Source organism: Callorhinus ursinus, unplaced genomic scaffold, assembly GCF_003265705.2.
Source record: "Callorhinus ursinus isolate GAN/ISIS: 27379988/994484 unplaced genomic scaffold, GSC_fseal_2.0 scaffold76, whole genome shotgun sequence".
Lineage (NCBI taxonomy): Eukaryota > Metazoa > Chordata > Mammalia > Carnivora > Otariidae > Callorhinus > Callorhinus ursinus.
The window spans coordinates 250,104-269,522 of NW_027397138.1; the positions used below are offsets into that span (position 1 = coordinate 250,104).

The 19,419-nt window shown below is 41.7% G+C and overlaps 1 protein-coding gene and 1 long non-coding RNA gene across 8 annotated transcripts in view; one reads left to right on the forward strand and one right to left on the reverse strand.

Moving 5' to 3' along the window:
* The window catches only part of LOC112840286 (uncharacterized), a 42,834-nt gene extending 24,552 nt beyond the window's left edge, over positions 1-18,282 (reverse strand). The window contains exons 1-6 of one of the 7 annotated variants that reach the window (XR_012376580.1): positions 17,907-18,274; positions 17,470-17,608; positions 14,607-14,787; positions 8,329-10,814; positions 7,382-7,526; positions 4,912-5,224 (exon numbers count right to left, since the gene is read on the reverse strand). This is a non-coding gene — a long non-coding RNA (uncharacterized lncRNA). Of the gene's footprint in view, positions 1-4,487; positions 5,225-7,381; positions 7,527-8,328; positions 10,815-14,606; positions 14,788-17,469; positions 17,609-17,906 lie in introns of those variants that run through there. The other 6 variants (XR_012376577.1, XR_003212437.2, XR_012376578.1 and 3 more) reach the window with 6 other exon arrangements.
* The window catches only part of MAML2 (mastermind like transcriptional coactivator 2), a 341,184-nt gene that overhangs the window by 104,391 nt on the left and 217,374 nt on the right, over positions 1-19,419 (forward strand). The gene's annotated exons all lie outside the window — the stretch shown is intronic.

A 19,419-nucleotide genomic window follows, 5' to 3' on the forward strand; every position in this document is an offset into this window, starting at 1 on the left:
TTAATTAGGTAGGCAAGTGTCACATCTATTCTGCAGACATCAGAGATGCAAATTAAGCTTAGTATCATCCTGTTTCCTGAGAGCCATCCCCAAAGATATATACGGATGAAATGAGAGAATCTGAGAACTCCATAGATCTCAGATTGGCCAAAACAGAATCAGCATCATATGATGGTGGCAGTCTGAAAAATCAGGAAATCCAAGAGACACTCATCCCTATATGCTTTTTTAGTAAATCAGTTAACATCTCTGCATATTCATTTACTCATTGGAAGAAAAAGAGCTAGCATTTCTAGTGTTAATCTCTGTATATTGGATGCTATAAAGTAAATGAAATGTAGTCCTGTTCTTCCAACATTTGAGCTACTTCAGGCTTCTAAAGTGAGAAAAAATGTACAAATCATTGAAAGAACAATATGTGTAAATCTTTAAAAGAGCAGTAAGTGAAGTAATGCATTTAAACAGAATCAAGATGTACAAATGTATATAAATATACATATAAATATTTGAAAGAGCAAAATGTATAAATCTTTGGAAGATATCTTAATGCTTTTTGATGTCTTTTTGTACACTAGAAATGTTTGCACAGATGTTGCCATTATATCCATTTTCTAAGTAGCACGAGGTTTTCTTTCTTAAAAGGGAACCAAAGGACAGTCATATTGTGGAACATTTTCATTAAGCAGACCATATTTTATTAAAAGCGTTTTTTAAAGCTGTTTCAATTTTCATGTTACCCCATTGAGGATAACAATTCTGAAAGCTAACTGCTGATAAAAATACCATTTGTATTCTAAGTATAATACTTTCCTATTTGAGAAAAGTTTTCTCTGGTTCTAGGATACAGAAATACAGTAAATAAATTTGTGTTTTCCATATCCACACCCACCTTCCTGCCTTTGAGATCTGTCTGTGATTTTGTGAGACAGAATGTTATATGAAAGTGAACACCAAATGACTGTATTTCTCTGCAGCCCCAAGAGTCTATGATTTTCCAAAAATTAAATACCCCAAATCATTGGAAATTTCTAGTATAGCAGATGCTACTGCTTTTCCTGGTATAATGGAATGAGGTACTATTTCAGGTGTTTATTCTCTACTGGTGTGAAGAAAATATTTGTAAATTCGTAGGGCCAACTGATCAACTCAAATGCCTTGATCATTTGTGTTCAAGGCACCCTGCCAAGTGTTGTGGTGATAATACAAATAAGAAGTCTATATTTTGATACCTAGGATGCTTACAGTCTAGTTAGAAAGACTAGACACATGGTGGGAAATGCATTTTAACATGAGACACATGAGGCATCATCTAATAAAGGGGCATCTTAATAGAGCTTGGAGACTCAGAGGGCTCCCTGTGGTTCCTGAGGTTGTAGAAGGCCTCCTGGAGGAGGTGATGGGCCCCGGAGGGTCTTCCCAACTGTTTCCAAAAGAAAATGAATTTGAAAACACTCAGATGTGTAATTGCTCCTTCTAGAATACCGTTAGAGTTTATTTCTTTAAGTATTTAACCACATTTTCCATATTGTTTGGTTTTTTGTTTGTTTGTTTTTTGCCATTCATAGATTTCTTGGTGGTTTGGGGTTGCATTTGTGTTTTTATTCTCTCTTGATTTATCTGAGAAATTCTGGCACTAGCAGGTTTGGGATGTTTTCGTTCAGACATTCTTAAGTTATTTGGTAAGGAGTAAAGTCTTTGTTGCATTTTTCTGCTTAGAAACTGCTTTTCTTTTTCTTTGTTTAAACCCTGAACTCAGTAAAAACTCTTTATTTTTATAGCTTGTTCTGTAAAGCAATATCTTTGGAGGCGAGAGAATAAAAAATACTCCCCGCCCCCCCCCACTGGAAGTAGCCACATCTTCAAAAAATATTTAATACGTTTAAGAGATGTCAGAGACACCCTTACAAGAACATACATGCACATGGTTACAGAAAAGAGAGCCTAGTCCTTTCGATGCCCATATCAGCAGGCCTCAGAATTGCTTGTGAACGACTGGAAACCATGGCCATCTGCCAGCCAGAAGCAACATCACCAGAATGGAATTCACAGTTACACTGTTAAGACTTATAAATACAGTAAGGGTCCAGGAGCCAGGACCTTCAGGCAAAGTCAGGCTTGTCTGGTCTGGTCTGGTCCGGCTGACTGAGCAAGCAAGCTCTCTTTTTGCATGAGGCCTTCCTCAGCCTCAGTGACTAAAACCGTTTGTCCCCAAAGCGAGAATGTCCCAAGGGATGGGGGGACAGCAGCCATCCCTTTTCTTGTCACACACTGTCATCGTTGGGGCGGAAGTCATTCTGAGAGGAAAGTCAGGGGGTTGCGTGGTTGGTCTGGGGACGGTGTTTGGAAGTTAGGAAAGTGAAATCATTTTTGAATGAGAATTCATTTCCCTTCAGAGAAACTGTGCCAAAGCCTAGCAACTGGGTGCTGTCAGAAAGGATGAAAGTAAGATAAGTTAAAGAACTGTACCCATAAAGGGTTATAGGAAGCTGAGAATGAAACCTGGCGATGGCCAGGGTGTGAGGTGGTGGTGGTAGTTGATGCCACTGGGAGTGAGCCAGGCAGCAAAAGTGACAGGAGACCACCAGAAGTGACCAAACGAGGCTGTCTGAAAGCTTAGCAGAGATGTACTCTATGGGTCCTTTCTCCCCTGCCCTACTCACCAAGACGGGCAAGTGGAGAACCGAGTTGATAATGATCTCATTCAGTGGAGGCCAAGCCAGAGGCCCTGGCAAATGCCATCGAGAAACACTTGCTCTCTGCCAGGTAGCAAGTGAAACACATGGTCTGTATTTTCTCATTTAAACTCACGATGACCATGTGAGGAAACTCCTACTATTATCTCCATTTTACCCACGAGGAGACTGAATCTTAGGAAAAAGTCATGCCAAAGGTCACATAACTGGGTAGTGAGAGGACGGTCTTTGTTTGACTTCAAATACCTTTAACTTCAGAGCCCACACTACGCAATGAGCATTCGGCTCATTTCTTCATTTCTTTGCATATTCACACAGGTATCCTGTAATGGCAGCTTGCCAGGCACTAGGCTAAAAAGAGGTTAAGAAAAGACACCTCCTGCTCCGTTCTCTTGGCCTGAAACTTAACAATCTAGCCGTGGCAGAGACATAATAGTCACAGAAGAATCGCGTCAATATTTAACAGTGCCCTGTGACAAGTGATGTTAAGGAAAGAAAGGAACAAGAGAATGGCTAGGTATTAGGGTGAGCATATCCCACTTGGTCAGGGAACCATGAGCAATGATAAGTAATAGTAAGGAAAGGTATAGATACGCACTAAAAAAATGTGGTATTATTCTGGGGAGTCGAGGAGAATTTTCCTGAGAAACACTTATGCTTCAGATCTGAAGAATTAAAGGCCTATCCCTAGCTGGAGAGGAGAACAGGCTGGGGAGCAGGAGGCTAGCAGGTACCAGAGGCCCCGAGGCTGCCGAGAACGTGACAGATTACCGATTCTCTGAGTACTCACCGACAGACCGTGTAAACTCTGGACTCGTCACCTTTATTGGTTTCATATTGCGCAATTGCACCTCAAATGTCTTACTGTTTCCCAGATGAATTGATATGAAGACACTCTCACTGTTCTTTATGCATTTTTAATTTGTTTGTTTTCTGCTAATTTTTCTCTGACTCAGCTCTCAGGGTTTGAGGGGAAAAAGAGCCACATGCTTCATTGTCGTTGTATTAGTTCCTAAGATGACATGCACTTCGGTATTTAATAAATACATTTTTATGATAAAGAGAAAGAGTGGATAGTAAATGTCAGTTCAGAGGATGATAGAATTTAGTTGTTTTTAATGATGTGCTCAATTAGGAATTGACATTGCCTGGGAAAAAAAAATCTTATCTTTCTATATTATGTGAGCTAGGAAATAGATTCACTTTTAATTTTTGCTAAGTGAAGCTTTTTAATATTACTTGAAACTAAATGGAAAATTTTCCAAATTAATGCTTGGCAGTTTAGCATGTGGGGGGAAAAATCTTTCCTCTAAAGCAGCTTTCCCAGGGAACAGATTAGTATTAATTAGGGGGTGTTTTACTAATGGAATATTTTTCTTGCCATTGATGTCACTGTCCTGCATCCCAGAGGATAGCCTTATTGACAGTGATTGCTCTTCTGTGTGATAGACTATAGGGAGACAGACCATTTCCCAGAATTCCATTTGTCACACACCCTGAGACAACTGACTTTGGCTTAAAAGCCTGAAGCTGTTTGTCGGGCCTGGCATTATTTAGGACCCTACCTGCTAAGACTGTAATTGGCCCAGACTCTTCTTGAACTCCACCCATATTCTTTCTTCATTATACAAAATAACTCGTAGGGAGCTCCTGGCTGGCTTAGTCGGTAGAGCATGCAACTCTTGAGCTCTTGATTTCCGGGTCATGAGTTTAAGCCCCACATAGAGCTTACTTAAAAATAAATGAATGAATAAAAAACAAAATAGTCCTTCAGTAACTTTTCACACAATTAAGTAGGACTCCATCAATCTTTTTATTATCTGTAGTAGATAAGATGGTGGAGAACACAGCAATATGACGCCTTTACAAAGCCTTTACAAACATGCTCTCTATTGTATTTATCTTTGCATCTCCAAGGCTGAGAGCAGTGATTGCCTGCCTGATAGCAGACAATTTAATAAGTATTTATTAAATGACTGATAGACAGAATGAATGACAGTCATGTCCCCTGCAGTTAGTCAGAGGTGGGCTCCAGATCATGACTTTTGGTAACCGCCTCAAATTTTCTTGCTACTTTTAGGAATTAATCATCATAGATTTAAAACCATGAATATGTACAGTGGGAATGCTCAGAATATTTCTATAATATTTGTATCAGTTTTCTATTCTGAATAATAAACTAGCTCAAAACTAAGCAGCCTGAAACAAATTGTCTCACAGTTTCTGAGAGTCAGGAATCTGGGGATAGCTTAGGTGGATTCTTCTGGATCAGGATTTCTCGTGAGGCTGCAGTCAGGCTCTCTGCTGGGGTGCAGTGATCCGAAAGCTTGAGTAGGGCTGGAGGATCTGTTTCCAAGCTCACCCATGACTGCTGGCAGTAGACCCCACCACATGGGCCTCTCCACAGAGCAGCTTGATTATCCTCATGACATGGCAGCTGGCTTCCCGCATAGCGAGTGATCCAAGAGAGGTCTCTTTTATGATCTCGGTTTCCCGAGTTCCATACTGTCATATCCAATGTGTTTGATTCCCTAGAATAGAGGTGATTCATTAAGTCGAACCTACTACATTCAAGGGGAGGTTAATTAGGTCCTACTTTGGAAGAGAGAAGTATCAAAGAAGTAGTGGACATCTGAAACCACTAAAATATCTAAATATTGAAATCCCTTCAACATATTAACATGAATTGCATGCTTTTTTAAGTGGCACAATATATCACAATGTTCCATTTGTCAATAAGAAGTGCTTTTAGACAAAGTGGTTTTCCTGGAAATTAGCAAACTGTTTTAAAATGTTGTAAGTAATGCCATTTAAAAAAAAAAAAACAACTCATACTCATGAGAACGAGAATCACCAGTACTTGAAGAATACAACTAATGATTTAATTTTATCTATTTTCTTTTATTCCTCTGAAGTAGATTTCAACAAATTCAAATTAAAACAAATTAAGAACATGTGCTTTGTACCAAGTACCATGTTACATGCTGTGGGAAGGGCACGTATGAAAAAGATACAGTCGATCCTAAAGAAACTGACAGTAGAGCAGATGATGGACACATACCCAAAACTTGGTACCATACCACACTTGCTGTAATGAGTTTTTTAATATAGCCCCAGAGACAGTGTTGTGGACGTGTAAGGAGAAGAAAGTTAATTGACATTGGAAAATGAGAAGACTTCTTGCCAGAAGTGCCCCTTGAACTGGGCCTAAAAAGATGAGAGGCCATCCAAATAGAAGAGATTGTGGTAGTAAGGACATAGAGGTCAGAACACGGAGGTCTCCTGGGATGGGCACAGCGGGGAGGAATCCTGGACTCTAAGACTGGAAGGATGGAGCCAAGCAGGTACATGCCTTGAGAAGGTACACCCTGGGCAGTGGAGAGCTACCAAAGTGTTTTGAACAGGGAGATTATTGAATAAATGAACAGACCCATACTTCAAGAATTAAAGCACATGGAGGGGCGCCCGGTGGCTCAGTCATTAAGCATCTGCCTTTGGCTCAGGTCATGATCCCAGCATCCTGGGATCGAGCCCCGCATCGGGCTCCCTGCTCCGTGGGAAGCCTGCTTCTCCCTCTCCCACTCCCCCTGCTTGTGTTCCCTCTCTCGCTGTCTCTCTTTCTCTGTCAAATAAATAAATAAAATCTTTTAAAAAAAGAATTAAAGCACATGGAAATTATAATAACGATAACTATTTACTTTATATTTACTATCTGCTCAGTGCTTTACACCTGTTATCTCTAGTCCTCAGTGACCCTTGACAGGTGTAGGTATTTTCATCACCATTTTACTAAGAAACTAAGGGGGTTTGTTGTATTTTAAGATTTTATTTATTTATTTGACAGAGAGAGAGAGCACAAGCAGTGGGGAGCAGCAGAGGGAGAGAGAGAAGCAGGTTCCCTGCTGAGCAGGGAGCCCGATGCGGGGCTCGATCCCAGGACCCTGGGATCATGACCTGAGCCAAAGGCAGCTGCTTAAATGACTGAGCCACCCAGGCGTCCCAAGGAACTAATGTTTAAATAGTTGAAATAAATCACCCTGCTTGTGAACTGTGGAGTTAAAATTCAAACCGGGGTTGTCTGACTCCAAAAGTCCACGTTTTTAACACACACGTGTAACTCTTTCCTTAATATATTATGAATAAAATGTTGGGAGCATGTTGAAGAGTACACACATGGCTTGTCAAGAAATAGTTTAGGAAACTTAAATTATGAGACCCAAAGAACTTAGTATTCTTGTCTCTTACTTTTTTATCCCTATCTGTAAACCAAACTACTTACCGAAAACATACAGTAAATTGCCAGGGGCAGTGCGGGGGGGGGGGGGGTGGGGGGGTGGGAAGCGGAAATCCAGTCCTGTTGCATCTAAACCATTCACCAAAAGGAAATAGTTCAAAAGAACAGTACTATTGTAAGCTTCAAAAAAAGGAAAATACCTGAGCAGACCTGCCCCCAAACATTTGCAGTGCTAGGGGCAAGACAGATGGAAACCTACATACCATATGTCTAAATATTAAAAAATGATAAATCAGGCTAACAAATGGTTAAATCAAATAGTCTCTCTCTTCCTACCTTGACAAATATATGTGCAGAATTACAAAATGGAAAAATACATGGAAAACTATGGTTCTTATATGACTGAAAGTCAATGAAATATCCAATGGCTGAATTGAATTATCATTGAGCATACCTGGATAGTCTGTTGCTTCCATGAAAAATTAAATTAGGTTATACACAATTAATAAATTATTACCCATAAAATTTATTTATTTGTCTTTATTTCTGCAAATCCGTAGTCTTGTTGTCATAACAAAGATTTTCATGTAACTTGTTTTCTGTTGACGAGAGTGATCAAAACTTTAGATTTTAAAGTATTAAAAGTGAAATGTAACTTTATTCAAATGTGTGCAACTTGAATATATTTTATTTTCATCACAAGTGTAAATTAAACAAATGTGACAAGATTATTTTCTTGTATTCTCAGAAGTTGTTTTTCATCTAAAATCTTCACTTTTCTGTGAGATAAAAGGTTAAATTCAAAGTATAATTAATGAATGTAAAATGTAAATAAAAGTGATTTAAATGAAGCTGGGGTTTTTTAACTTAATCAAATCTTAGTAAATATTTTCATAAAGATAAAACTGTGAGCAATTGTAGCATTCAATATTGACTTCATTGCCGAAGAATCTCAATCACATAAGTCACTTCTAGCCTACATATATTTAACTTTAAGAGGAATAGGAATTGTTTGATATTATAAGATGTGCTTCCACCACAAGTGCCACTGTTGGCAATATTTTGTGCTGATAGGCGAGTACTTCTGGAACCGGGAATTAGAACATGAAAAGAAGCAGCAAGATGGAAGCTTGGCACTACTGGAAAATGATACCTCATTATCCTTTGCACTCATGCTGAGATGAAACACTTGACAAGTTAATTAATTTGTCTTTTTCTTACCTAAGTGCTTCTGCTGCCCTATTCTCCCTGCCCTTCAAAGAAGTGTCCTCTGACATTGGCCTCATCATAATCCAGAAGACACTCTCCCATCCTCAGAATGAAGCCGCCTTGGGCTTCCAAGACACAGAGCAGGAGATACAGAGAAGCAATCCCCTTTGGAGCCTGAACAGTGCTACTCACAACAGCAGAAGTTTGGACTGACTCGTGATGCTGTGAGGCACTGAGCACCAAATTCCAAATGTGTGTTCGTCATACTTGTGGTTCTCCCACATGCAAGGTGGTGCTGTTGTGGAGCATCGCTCATAAGTGATCAGCACGTACCAGTTTACACCAGCGAGACGAATGTCAGGGTGGGTTGGTGGGTGGGGGTTGGGGATTGCAGGGCGAGGCTGCCGGCATGAAGACTTCACCTGTAAACATTTCTCACTATGAAACAGTCTGGTTTTAATAGTCACCAGATTGTACCAGGAGAAAAAGGAAGATTACAGGGATCCAAATAATATGTGACAAAGGAGAAGACGGAAACTGGGAGGAAATGAGGTGAAACACAAGGGAATGAGGTATTGGAAAAAGGGAATGAAAACCAGTGGAGAATAGAAACACCTGAAGAGCAGTTCTGGAAACTTCACTCCTTCCTGCTCTACAAGAGACCAGCTCCTATGTATACCGACCTGAATCTTTTTTTTTTTTAAAGATTTTATTTATTTATTTGAGAGAGAGAATGAGAGAGAGAGCATGAGAGGGGAGAGGGTCAGAGGGAGAAGCAGACTCCTTGCTGAGCTGGGAGCCCGATGTGGGACTCGATCCCGGGACTCCAGGATCATGACCTGAGCCAAAGGCAATCGCTCAACCAACTGAGCCACCCAGGCGCCCCCGACCTGACTCTGCTACTCCTGTCTGCAAATGTGGCCACATTTAGCTGTTTCTTATTAACATTGAGGTACTCTGAGACTTTGGAGATCTTCAGTAGCAGAATCAGGACTGGAGAACAGTAAAAATAAATAGATGATAGATAGATAGATAGATAGATAGATAGATAGATAGATAGATAGATAATAAATAAGTAGCTCGCCTGGACTGCCACTCAGATCTTCCCAGTACTGTACAGAAGCAGAGCAAAATAGTGATTTTGGTTTTGTGGTTTAAGACAACCACTGTGCAACTTCTTAAGTGGTTCATGGCTGTCCATGTGTTATCCTTATAATTGAAACAGTATTTCCCGCTTTTCCCAGAGTAATAATTTTAAAGGTGGAGTCTCGAACCTTGGGTACAGCCTGGCCTCCACAGTGTGACACTGTTCCCAAAATGACAGGGGCTACAGAACAGATGGGCCAGGGTGAAGACTGCAGGATTGGGATCTTGCTCCTGGGACAGAGTTGGGAAGGGAAGGCCCAGGGCTGTTTCTGAGCCTTGATGGGGGTTTGGAATGCCTTTAAAGTTACTCATCAATGAAAATAAGATAGGCGGGAACTTGGGAACGTGCTGTTCTTTGAGAGTGACAATGGGAATAGCGAGGTCAATTGCTGTGAAGCCTAAATAATCAGACACGGTGAGCTCTCTCACCTGGGCGGCTATGGTTTATGTCACTGGCTTGCTGGATGGCTGCATTATAAACAGTGTAGTGGTGAAATCATTATTTATTAACGATCATAATGATAATGACACTGTGCTACAAATGGGTAATGCATCTCGGAAGCGCTCAATAAATACTTGCTGAATAAATACTCGCTGAATAAATACTCAAATAATTGGCTCAACAAATGTCTGTTGAATACCTGTTATAAAAAAAGTTGCTGGGTCCTGATACAAAGATGAATGTGTTTCAGCCAGAGCCTTCCCAAGAGATTATAGTTTTGCAAATATTACGCCAACGATGAACGAATGACCCAAGGTGCTTTTTTTTTTTTTTTTTTAACGTTAAGGATTTTGAATTTGATTTTTGGAAAAAGCCAGGAGAGAACTCAGAAGATGTAATTGAAACTTACATTTTGTTTTTTGAACATGTCCCAATATTAAGAAAACCTTACTCTTCTCCAAGTTACTCTACTGATTATAATATAACTGGAAATTAAATGTTGAAAACCCAATCTCACACATGCTCCGGATGCCAAAAAAGTCACTTTTCATTCAGAAGAGCACTTTCCATGGCATTTTTTTTTTTGAAAAAGTTACCATAAGGAAAAAGAATATGCATGACAACAGATTACAGGAAAGAGGCTCCCACTTAGCTTTTAGGTTATGCAACTTCCTCACTGATGACTGAGAGAAAAATAAAGAGGCAGCAAATAATAAAGGGTAAGGCAGGAAGTGTGTGGTGACAGGAGTCCCAAGAGGGCTCACCAGGCTGGTGCCACTAAGGAAACACATCTCTAAGCCAGCTAAAGTTGTCCTGCTTCTCACATAATCCCAAGCAGAGCACAATGCAGTGTTTTTGTTGTTGTTTTTTAATTTCATTTTATTATGTTATGTTAGTCACCATTCATTACATCGTTAGTTTTGACACAATGCAGTGGTTTAAATATGTACAGAGAAATGGAGAAATAAGAGAATGAGGTCTTCACCTTGCAGAGGGAGTGAGATTCACTTGTGGGTCTCCGCGCAGCTTTTCCCAACTCGTGGGCAGCTGGGAAGTCACGCAGCGGTTCTCAAGTCAGCTCACGTGGGGCCTGATAAGCAACAGACACCAGAGGGGGTGTGGATTCAAAACAGATAATAATGTAATGCTTTTGGTAATACTAACTGCCCACCACCGTCCAGTGTTTACTAAGAGTTGACAGGACACACACATTATCTCATCTAATACAACAACACTAGGAGGAGATATTATCAACCCCATTTTCTCGAGGGACACAAATGATCAACTCGGGCCTCAGAGAATGTGTTTGTCCAATGTGACGAAGCTGAGAAGGGGCAGAACTGCATTTGAAGCCAGCAAGGAGACTCCAGGGCTCACGCTGGAAATCACAGGGCTGGGCTACCACTAGCGACCTGTTTTTCCTCAGGGAATTTGTAAATGAAAGATTGGTTACAATGTTAAGCAGAAGGTGTCAAATGCTGAACGAATGAACGATAAAAGCTGGAGGGATGGGGTGGTAGAGAACTCAACGTCTGCGGTGATGTGGGAAGCCCTCCTGAACAAGGGGGCATTCACCTCTGGTGGCTGGAGAATCAGAAGTGCTCAGATTGAGAGGTGAAGGTTCCATAGGAGCTCTTTTCAAGAGGTCCTGTTTTATCATCTTATTCATCTTGAGTGGCACTAATGAACATTAAAGATTTCAACAAAAATAAATACATTGAGGACCCACTATGTGAGGGGCATTCTTTTTGTTGCTTTAAAGCTTTTTAACGTTCTTTAAAGGACTGGTTAATCTCCAGGGTCTAGATCCATTAGACCCCAAGCCAGATGGCTCCGTGGAGCCTCTGGGAATGACTGTGGAACAGTCTTCACGTTCACACATACCCATGAGAAGAATGGTCCCCTGGGAATTTTGCAGACCTGCAATCTGGAGATAATGTAATTCCGATCATAATTCAACTGCCCCCTGATAGAGAGTTGCCAGATTTAGCAAATACAAATACGGGAGGCCCAGTTAAATTTGAATTTTAGAGAAACAACAAGTAATCTTTTAGTGCAAGTATGTCCCAAATATCGAATGGGATATACTTATACTAAAAAAGTTATTTGTTGTTTATCAAAATTCAGATTTAACCAGGCCCCTCTATTTTTCTGGAAACTGTAGCCAGGTAAGAACTTGGGGGGGGTGATACTCTGAGATTTTAATTTCTTTGGCATATATAAATACTCCCCTATTGAAAACATCAAGTCCGCTTAAAAAAAAAAAAAAGAGGAAAGGAAAGAAAAAAGAAAAAGGATCGCTAGGGTTGCACACCCCCATGAGATGTGTTCCCTTTTAACATGAAACCAATGGAGCAGAAAAAGAGTTACATCACAAGATGATTTTGTGGAACCAGTATAAAGCCTGTGTTTTTATACCTTGCATATTCATTCAAGAAATCCTGTCCTTAAAATAATTGTTAGGGTTGACCCAAGTAACTCACTTACTCCGCATCAAGATAAAAATACATTTCAGGCCATGTACCCTGAGGATAAAAAAGGACTTGCTGAAAACTGGATTTCTGAGTAATGCCCCCATTAAAGATGACAAGTGGGGTTCACTGAGGAGGCATATGCCTTCAGATTGAATTTTAGGAATGACGATTGTTTTTAAAGTTGGAGTCAAATAATCAGTCTTTAAACCAAGTTAAAGTCAATGCTGCAGCTGCCTTCTGTCACTGAGACTGCTGTGGAAAAACTTAAAAGGTGCAATCAAACAGTTTTTCCTAGTGCATTTTTCAAAACAACTCGAAATCAATACAAGCACACCAAATGCAGAAAGCAAATATTTTTACCTATTTAACGTCTCCCTTACATGTAATTATTAAGTAAGATAAACTAATCTCGAGAGCAGTAAGGCACTTCAAGAGAATGTAAAGCATGAAAGGTAAAATGAAGTCTTGCAGAGGGAGAGACTTTAAATCACATTTAGACATAAATCCTTTCGGGTCACAATCCCATAGATTACCAGCATCTGCTAAACCTAGATAGTTTATAATCACTAAAATTGTTTTAATCTTCCTATGGAAGGCTTACCAAGGAAGTACTGAATTACACTGGGTTAATACTTCTAAGAATGAACAGTCAAGAAATCGATGCATAAATTAATGCAGTGGCTACAGAGTAAAATCTAACGTTTGTAACATATCTGAACCAGGCAGTGGCTATCAAAAGATATAGCACTCCATTAGGGTGACATGTTCTCAGCTCTGTAATCGCCTGGAAAGTTGCCAACCATTATTCGCCCTCACCCACTCCTGCAATTATCTCTGACCTGTCATATTCTTACCTTCGAGAAGAGAGGATAAAGGTTGGGTCTGTGAAATAGGGAGGAAACGATAACAGCAAAAGCACAGATATCCCAGGAAGGGAAGATGTGAGAATATGTTATCAGTGGATGGTGTTCTTTGGATTGAAGCATCAAGTCAGATGTGGTATGTCTCAGAGCCCGACTACCTACCATGCCCTGAGTGGGAGCATTGCACGGCAGCGTTTAGTGTTGTACAAAGGGTACGTTACGCACCCTGGTGTAATGGCACCATGCTGGACGAGGTTTAGTTCTCTAGGTGGACAGTGCATTTGAACTTGTGTAATACTGTAGTAAGTGCATAGGAATGAACATTCCCCTCCACTGACTTTCCTGGGACCCAGGGAAGTATTTCAATGCCACAGAGGTATAAATCAACAAATTATCGAAAAGCTAAGTGAATGTTCGTTCTACTTTAAGAGAAATAGCAATATAACATGTACTAAGCAGTGAGTAAAGTGATTATGCTCGATGCATTCATGCATCCTTTTAAACGGACTCTCTCGGTCTGGCTTCTCATTCCACACCCCCACCGCCTCGCTCTCACATTCCCTGGTCTCCAGGCAGACGTGTAGTTCCCTGGACAGTTCACTATACAGCCTCTTATATGCCTGTTTGCTTTTGCATGTCTTCCTGCCCCTGCTGGGATTCCCCTCTGCCCTCTGTTTCCCTGCTGAACCTCTGCTTATTCTACACAACTTAATTCAAAAATCACCCTCTGACCTCTGCTTCCCAATATCACCCAGAGTCGGGTGCCCCTCCACTGTGTGGCTTTGGCCTTGTATTCATACTCTCTAGGAGAAAGCACATAACACTGGATTCCAATGAGTTGTTTTTCTGCTTGCCTATCTGAGTGAGACCAAGAATTGTGTGTTTTTCTGCTTTTGATTCTCTTAACGGAGGATGATACGTGGCCCGCACCAGTGATCTATAAGCGTTTGTTCCGCGAATGAATAACGGGCAGTATGCCCCTGGCCTGGATACTTTGTGGCGGGGCGGGGGGGTGGTGGACAGGGGGGTGTAAGACAGATGCAGTACTGGACACCTGACACAGTCAGGTAAAACACCTAAATTACGAAGCTCTGAACTTAACGGCACCAGCAATAAAAATTGTAGCAGTGAAGAGGAGTGACAGTAAAATTCCGTGGGAAGGGTTCATGGAGAAGGTAAAATTTGAGGTAGGCTTTGACAGAGGCATTAAAATGGAAGAAGGTGGGATGCCCGGGTGGCTTAGTTGGTTAAGCGTCTGCCTTCGGCTTGGGTCATGATCCCAGGGTCCTGGGATTGAGCCCAACTTTTGGCTCCTTGCTCAGCGGGGAGTCTGCTTCTCCCTCTGCCTGCCACCCCCCCGTTTGTGCTCTCTCTCTCTCTCTTTTTCTGACAAATAAATAAATAAAACCTTAAAAAAAAAAAAGATGAATTGGAAGAAGGCGGTGGCCTCATCTTCCCGGTAGGTTCTCCGGGGACATAAACTTTTGGACAGAGAAGTCAGGACATAGACTGTCAAGAGAAGGCCAAGAATGAGTGTGGCTTTACGTTGAGGAGTAGGTTAAATTCTTCCCATTCTTCATTGTAGGCAACAGTGGGCTCTTCTTCCAATATCCAGTTTTATGACTCCTTCCTCTGCTCTAGGAGGCATGTCTAAAACATGCTCCTCTCACTGACAACATGTGGAGACGGTGTCTGTGGTGTTCCCGTGGACTGGGGACACATCGATCTGCAAAGATGATGTGAAATAATGTTTTTTAGCAAATTGAGTATGGAACTCTGCCTCAAAATTTGCAGTGCTCGTCTTAGCCTTGACCTTTCCTGTTCTTCTTTTATAATTTTATGAAATACATTCCAGGGTCCGTTTTGGCCTAAAGCTCAAAGCTAGAAAGCATCTCTGTTGCCTTTGTTTTCCTAAACTTCGGCTTTTCAATGTCTGGATTCGGAAATGCCATTTGATGATGGAGGATAACAAGTCCAAGGGCGAAAAGCAGTGGGCTGAGGGGAGGGAGCAGCCAGCAGAAGTCGAGGCAGCCTCGGGCCGGGTGCGGTGCAGCCAGGCCATGTTCAGCAGCAGGTGTGGAGGCTGATGTGAGGCGTGTGTGTGTGTGGGGGGGGGGTTGGGCACGTCCAGGTGGCAGCAGGGTTCAGTGGGCCAGGCAGCGAACTGCTCACCGAAACGATCTGTTTCCACCTTTCTGCACCTCGCCAAATCAGCCACTGACCATTTCCTCCCTCAGATTTGCTCATCCCCAAAGAGGGAATAACAATGTGTCTTCCTCAGAGGAATTACTGACCAGTGTCTCATTTGGGAGCCGCTAATAGAAATGGCAGTGAAGACCTTTGAACACAAGAAACAAAGCACACAAGTAAAAACAACAGGAAGTGGAAGAGAGAGCACTCTGTGACCCGAAATGTTCTGTGTCATATGCCGGTGTCAGGAGGTTATAAGGCTTCAGTGAGATGTGTTCCTTAGGAGGATGGTAATGCTGAGGACCCAGTAACTGTGAACCCAGCACCCTGTTCCAGCTTCTCAAGGAGCACATGCTTCTCCTGGAGCATTTGTGTCTGCGCTGGAATTGCCCCATCCCCCTCCCATCCCCTTCTCAACTTTGTACAAACAGCAGTGGCCGATTGACTCTGCTACACAAATGACTCATGATTTCATGAGCTGCAAGCAGCAGGTCCCGAAGCAGCTTTTCTGAGCTCCGAGGACAGAAAAGAGGCACCCAGAGGCACATCGCTTACAGGCTAGGTCTTTCTGATTTGTGAGGCGAAGACGGGAAGGGAACAACCAGACCCCAGCACAATCATCCAAGATCAGCTAGAGAGTGAAACACTAGTAACTGACTTCAGAAGGCACACAGTTCTTTCAAAATCTTCAGTCTATGCTTCCAAATTGGACCCGAGTTCAAATTCTCAGTTCTCACGAGAGGTCAAAGCATGTACATTTGGGGCCTTTCAGTACACATGGATGCAATTAAGAACTGAACGAGGAAAAGGCGACTCTCTGCAGTTTTCAGCACACATCAGCTCTCTGACAGCCTCTAAAAAAAATCTAGCCGCCTTTAGGGGGTGGTGTGGGTAGCCAACCCCTGCTATTTAAGACAGAAATTTCAGCCAAGGATCTAGAAAGCAAGTGTACAGCGTGTTCCACATGACTATGCGCATTTCTCATCTGGAAGACAACTGCACCAACAGTTCCTGGAGTTTTCTTGGTTATTTAAACCCTCTACCTTGAAGCTGAGTTCACGGCTTCTCAGCATTGGCAGCCAGGTCCCGTTTTGTTGTATGCTTTCACAGAAAGAATAGGAAACCATAGAGGAAAATGAGAACTAACGTTTCCATGGAGTATATATCCCTTATCACATTTAGTCCTCATAAGAACCCTGAAAAGTTAGTGCTCTTTTCTCCTTTTTACAGACTTTTTCAAAACCGAAGCTCAGAAAAGTTCAATAGCTTATCTAGGATCTAGATACCTAGAAATGGAAGTGCTAGAATTAGAATCCAGGATTTCTTGACTCAAAAGCCTGTGTTTCATCCACAGCATCAGTTTCACCAGAATAACTTGGGCATGGCCTCAGAAGTCCTATGCAGGAAATGTGCCTTAAAAAGGAATCATTTTTTTATTATTCAACTATTAGACTGCTTAGGTATTACATTACATAGACATTCTGAGCATCAGTAATAAATCAAATGAAGGAGAAATACCTTCACTATCACACACACACACTTTATATGTATGTATATATTTTTTAAATTGTCTCTTTGTTTCAGGACTGGGAATGAGCATAATTAGAATTTGCTGTTGGGCGTCTGTGTCCACTTTAACCTGATCTATTTTGTCTAACGTTTCTTTGCAAAGCTCTCAAATGCATTGTTAGCCTATCTGATCCTGTCGTCTAGAGACCGCAAAGTATTTCACATCTTACCCGGGGAACCGATCACTTTTAAGGAAGGGAGGGCATTCTTTACTGACATTTCCTAATTTAAATCCATTGAATGTTGTTTCAACTGCCGTTTTAAGGGCAAAGAAAAAGCAATGCATCTGTAAAGAGCTCTGTCACTTTTCTCCATGTGATGACTAATAGCAGGGAACTGAAAACTTTATCCTTGGTATCTTTTGGAGTCCAGACAATTCAACGCTCTCTTGGGATGAGTAAATATCAGCCTGTTCCCAGGAAGATTAACTAGTAAGATGATGGAGGAAAAGCTGCTTCTTTTTAGAGAGCTACACTTAAACTGCCATCTATACTTCTTACGACAGAATCTCAGATGATTCATTTCCATGGTGCTATGATTTCTAGAAAGAAAAGATATTTTATGCAGTTTTAAGGGTAATGGTAGTTCTTTTCAAGGTGTTGATTTTGGTCTCAAAGTTACAGTTTGTTAATGTAATGTATTTACTGACCTTCAAAAGGCCTTAAAGGGGAGTAGAATTAGCAGACCTGTGTTTCAGGGCACCCCATTTCTGGCGTATACTTGTAGGCAGATCCTCAATTTCTTTACCTACTATGGAGGGAGCAATTCCGATCCAGCGTTCCTCCTGGCTTCACATATAAAGGGGAAAAAATGAAGAATATTTAAGTACTTTGGAAGTTCTGAGATTCCCAATGGGAAGAACCAAAGCATGAGTTTTGTGGATAGAAAGCCCCAAATTGGAAATTCAGCTTTGCTACCTACCACCTGTCTGGACAAATCTCCTCAACTCTGTGCATCTTGGCTACCTTATCTTTAAAGTGGGCCCAAATCAGTTCCTACCACCTGGGATAGTTGTGAGGAGCAAATGGACTACTGGCCCTTAATTAGAACATAAAGAAACCGAGGCCCCAGCTGGAAGTGACTTACCCAAGTTCGTCCATCAACAGAGACTTACTGGGCTCTACCAAGCAGTGTGTTTGCAGGGGTTCCTGAGCTACTGTTTAAATTAGCATGCGGCCTCAGCTCTTAGGGAGACTCCCTCTCACAATTGAGAGCTCTTTTTGCTTTGTTTCGGCAGGAATGGTCATATTGCTGACTCTTTCTTGTTTATGGGCTGATGACTCATTTATGAGTTATCTAAGCCTCCTGTTCTTCCTCTCTTGCTCTCTTCTGCCATCTCTATCATGAGAGTTTTCTTTCTGCTAGCACTTCTCCTGGAGATTGTGAAAGAGCGGCTAGCGACAGTGAGTTAACTCCTTGTTCGCAGCCTCATCTCGCAAGACAGCGCCAAGCTCTGCTTCCTGAGTTCCCGCTGCTTCGATTTCCGCATGGCCGTGGGCCTCATTCTGCTCTGCTTGCTCCTCCTTGCTGTGTTCTCTTCTCCCGCAAAATCCTTAAATGTCAGTGTTCCTCGGGGATCTGCCCTTGGTCTTCTCCCTTCATTCTTCTTGCTCTCCCCAGGTGATCACATATGAGCTTGTGTCCTCGGTTACCTCCATCTGATACCACCGACTCCTAAATCCAGGATCTTTCACACGGGCGCTCACATCACTGCCACATCCGGATGCCCCTTGAACATCTCTGCCTGTGTCCCGCAGGCACATCCAGCATGCTGTGTCCACAACGACCCTGCTCGCTAGTCCCCCCTGTTCTCTGTCTCTCTCACACACGCACATACACACAGCACTTTCCTCTGCCTGCCTGTCCTTCTCCACCCCTAGTGCACGCTCCATATCCATCCACTGTCCAAATCATCTTCGTTGTATCTTGAAATCTGTCTTGAGTCTGGACCCCTTTCTCATCTCTGATAAAGATGCACCAGTTCTGCCCTCATCTTTTTTCTTCCTGTGTTAGCATAATGGCCTTCGAAGTTCCTCTGTGGCCTACTTCTCTCCATTCTACCAATTTGCATTCTGTATTCTGCAAGAGATAATTTCAAAACCAAAATTTATCTTTGTTGATCTTCTATTAGACATATTTTGCTAGAACCTCATTGCCTACAGAAGGGCTATATATATAGCTCACTGCCTACAGAAGATAGGATACACACATAGAGTTTCCTGGATTAGAACTCCAGCCTCTTTCCACCCTCTCTCCACGAGGTACCCTGTGGGCCATTGTGCTCCATTCACAATAATTAACTTGCTGCTTTTCCCCAAGTGCTTGCTCTATAAGAGCTGTGTGTTTTAAAAATAATCATTATGTTTAAGCTAATCTGACTCCAAATTTCTAATTATTATATTAGATACAAAGATAAATGAGGATTAGAAATCTAAATATAGTCCAATAAATAGAATGAAGTCAGCATAATGGGCAGTTTGAGGAAGAAATGCATATACAATGCTATAGAAAAGGAAGGGACAAAAGAGTTCCCAAACTTAATTAAACCAATTATATTTACATATGCTCCAGTATGAAATCATATTAGAAGTTGGGTGAT